At 42.0% G+C, this 4,254-nt stretch overlaps 1 pseudogene; it reads right to left on the bottom strand.

The window, feature by feature from the left end:
- Positions 1-2,342: 2,342 nt before the first annotated feature.
- LOC136859293 (U5 spliceosomal RNA) lies at positions 2,343-2,430 on the bottom strand (annotated as a pseudogene).
- Between the last annotated feature and the right edge of the window lie 1,824 nt (positions 2,431-4,254).

Below are 4,254 nucleotides of genomic sequence, written 5' to 3'. Positions count from 1 at the left end.
GCATGTTTATTTCAACATTCTGGATGATCAGATGTTGCCTTTCATCACCATCTGCATGATGAGTATTCTATTGTTACTCCGATTTTTTAAGCGACTTAGAGCTTTACGTGGAATTAGAACCTCAGGGACGTGACTTTTCATTTTAAAAATCCCGTTTATATTGCCCACAATCGAATCATAGTCGCTTTGGCGAGATGTCAGCGATGGAGTCACTTGCTACCACAACTCCTGACTAGCATCAAATGCAACATCATAATACGATTCGATTTAGTGTACCATCCATACCTTTTCCCTCTAGTGTAAGGGCAGCAATTAAAGAGCATATCGAGACTAACATCTCGGATATCGGGAATTGTACTCTTCAATAAAGCGTGTGCAAGTTCCGTAACGCCTACATGTTGAAAATAAGCTCACCGGACAAAAAATGAGTAACCCCTAGAGTAAACATTACAAGCATAATTTAATACCGTGTGACTGCGCCTCTGGATTTGATAACCGCCTGGATTCGGTTAGGAAGTGAGTCGACAAGGTTGTGCAGGTGCGTCGCATCCAGGTTAAGCCACTCGCTGAGGATTTGATCGCGCAATTACACCAAATTGTGGCGATGCTGATGTCGGCGTTTTACCCTCTAATCCAACATGTCCTACAGATTTTCAACGGGGTTCAAGTCAGGTGATTTTGCAGGCCAATTGAGATGTAATAGGGTGGAAGAGTTCATAAAACCAGTCACATATGCGGGGTAACAATAGCATACTCACCATGCAGATGGTGACTGAAAGGCAACACCTGATCATCCAGAATATTTAGGCCTAAATCAACATGCTGGTTCACGTTAGTGGTCACCTCAGTGCGCGGGCTCAATTCATGATACGATAAACAACATAGACCCACCTCCGGCTTGAACTTGACCTTACGCACATCCAGGACGAAATGATCATTTGGCCTTCGGTGCATTCGACGACGTGCGTCATTGGAATAGAGGCAAACACGTGATTCGTCAGACCGCAGACAACATTACATTCTATCCCGTGGAAGACCCACAGCTTTATGTGCCTCTTGCGAGCTGACCGACTCCAAATGTTCATTGCATGCAGTTCCCGTCGCAATGTTCTCTCGCTAACAGGTTGGGATGGACCTTCATTCAGGGGCGGTTTGTCCATAAGGTTGCAGGTTTGCGCTACCCCCATTAATTTTTTATGCTTATTGTAGGTAAGGTTTTATAATTTGGACTACTCAACAACGATATTTTCATTCAACAAGACAAAACTTTCAAGTGCTCGAAAGAGCAAATATTGACTACAGAAGACTACAAGCCGGTACACTTAGATGTTCACTGCAGGAGCCGGAAAGTTTGCAGCAGAGAGTCAACCTGAGGTAGGATGAAACCTAGGCTGCCAGAGGGGTGCGCGGGGAGAGGAAAAGATAGGCGTGACTTCTTATACATTGCTTAAATGGAGGTTTATCAACCTGGCTCCTCCTACCACGGCCGACTTGATGCGTCGCTCCAGCTAGCTCCTTGCAGTGCAGCGAGGGATCTAGTCGGCCGTGCTCCTACGAAATCAACTACTAGCAAAATTGCTAAGAGACTGTTGGCACTCAATGTGAGAGTGTTATAGAACAGGGATGTCACCTAGCAACATTGGATAGAAGTTCATCTGTTGGATATATAACTAATGGCTTTAAATTTGAAAATAAAAACTGCCATTTCTTTCAGTATAGTTGTGAGCTTTGTTATGTGTGTACAAGCTAAGTAGCTCATTGATTTCACTGTGTAAACATTCGTGTCAGCGTGTGTGTTTTTATTATTGTGCTTTTTTTAAAATCAGTTAGTGGCATTTTGCCAAATGACGAATTCGGTGCAGTCTTTAATGTCTGGGCTGTTTCCGCAACGGACTGCCGAAGAAAAATCCGAGGTGAAACGAATGGGTAGGCCCATGCGACGTTTAATTTTGAAACCAGATGCAAACTAGAATTAGGCTACCTCAAAGTGTTTCATTTCAATATGGTAAAAGAGTTTTTAAATGAAAAAATTACTGGGCTGTAGTAATATTCCTGAAAATAGAAATGTAAAATGTTTGTTTTCTTTTTAATAATAAAAAGTATTGTTAATATATCTGGATTTGAAAATTAGCCTGTAATCATATTATATCAATGGTAAAAATTGTGCACCACTGAACTTTTAAACCTCCAGCCGCCGCTGCCTTCATTCACTGACTGCAGCAATTCCTATCGGGTTTGGAAGCGATTTTGATTCATAAGCCGTGAAACGCGTCTCCGGTCCCTCTTTCGATATTTATCCGACCACAATTCTGACGTCGTGTTTCGTGGCCACGTTTTTTACGGTGGTTATAAACTCGTCAAATGCCCTCCTCCACGGAAATCTTTAGTAAAAGGCGAAAAATTATGCGATGTGAAGGGAGACCAACAAATCCAGCAACTTCACACACCGTTTAGCCATGGGCACGCCCAAGCACGATTGCCGCTTTTTGCCACACTGTCACATCTGTACTTCTATCCATGTTCACTTACACTGTCCGCTTGAAACATCAATGTCTCACTGATCGCTATTGCCTTAAGCCGGCTTTACATTTACGAGTAACTCTTATACGAGTAGGCTACTCGGACTGACTCGGATAAGAAATCGTAAATGTAAACGATGACTCGTACGTACTCGTAGCTCGTATACGAATAGCAATCAAAGTAGAGAGGCTTCCGACTTGCATCCGAGTTAGACTGTTTTAAAAATGGCGGAGACTAAATACTGCAGGATGTCTCGTGAAAATCTGGAGGAGTTCATTAATTTATACTACAGAACGGAGTGCCTGTGGAATGTTAAGTGTTCTCAATATCGGGACATCAATGCGAGAAATAAGGCCTATGAAGTTAAACATAACTACGGATCTAGTTAAAAAGAAAAACAACAACTTTTGGAATGAACAAGGAAATAGTTGAGGCTGATATACGCGTCAAGAATTCTAATGATTTGAAGCTATCTCCAGTAGCTAAAAATCTGAGTCACTGCCAGTTGCAGCTGAGAATTGATACAACTTCTCATCTGAGTGTTTTCTTTGGGGATATGTGGGGCAACCTGGAAAAAAATAATTACTAATAATATGCCAGTATTTAGCATATCGGTACCGGTATTATAAAAGTCATTTCGTCCACTTACCAAAAGGTGCAACATTTCAAATGTACTAAAATCCATCCTTAAGAAGTCTCTATAACCATCTCCTCCCTCGTTTAATAAATCAACTAGTAAATGTTCCTGTATTCCAAAAACGGGTCTTTTCTTTAACCCAAAAGCTCCTGACTTCTTTCGCTTCATTTTGTTGTCTTGTTTTAAAACACAACAGCAATATACCAGCCATAGCAAGACGTTTTCGTCTGATTGGAGCCATATTGGAAACTGTACTCTTATACGAGTAAGCACCATAAATGTAAACGCGTTTCCTACTCGTATACGAGCGCTCGTATACGAGTTACTCGTAAATGTAAAGCAGGCTCACGTAGAGGCAGTGCGCGTGCGCTCGAGCACGGGACTCGTTCGCTGCGCCATCTGCACAGGCTAACGATCCATCTGTGCGTGCTCACTAGGGTAACTAATGTTTTGTCCTGTGAGCTTATGGTTATGTGTACGTCTCTCAGGTACTCTGTAGTTCCCTATTCCGCAGTACAGTTTTATTAGAATACGTATATTTTTGAATTAATATGAAAACTTGTTCTTACGCAAGTAAACCATCTGTCTGTCGATATCTTATCTCCCAGTTCTGAAGATAACATCTTGAGGCGATAATAAATAGCAATATGCTGTCGTGTGTGTTACGCACCAACCATACTCTTATATATTTTGTACACACACTGTGTTGCCAAGTAGCTTCTATCGGTGACGTTCAGCTTATATACTATCCCTCCCTCCCCACAGAGATGGTTGCACGATCACAAGCCTCATAAGTGCCAAAAAGTGCTATTGCTCACAGAATTGCCAAATCAGCACCTTGTAGCAAAATCTTGCGCTTTAGGAAACCCAGTTGGCTGTGAAATTTTGTTCGTCAGCTGCTAGCTGCTTGTTTTACAGTTTTGTAGTGTAATATTGCTGCAGCCACGTTTGTCAATATAACTTAACTAATTATATTTGTCCTTCTCTGTGGTGTAGTGGTTAGTGTATCAGCTGCCACCCGTGGAAGCCCCGGTTCGATTTCTGGGTCTACCACCAAATTTGTAAAGTGGTACAAAGACTGGAACGGAGTCCATTCA

This window comes from Anabrus simplex, chromosome 1 (genome assembly GCF_040414725.1).
Source record: "Anabrus simplex isolate iqAnaSimp1 chromosome 1, ASM4041472v1, whole genome shotgun sequence".
NCBI classification, from domain to species: domain Eukaryota; kingdom Metazoa; phylum Arthropoda; class Insecta; order Orthoptera; family Tettigoniidae; genus Anabrus; species Anabrus simplex.
Note: the sequence above shows the minus strand (reverse complement) of the source record. Positions and strands in the feature narration are given on the sequence as shown.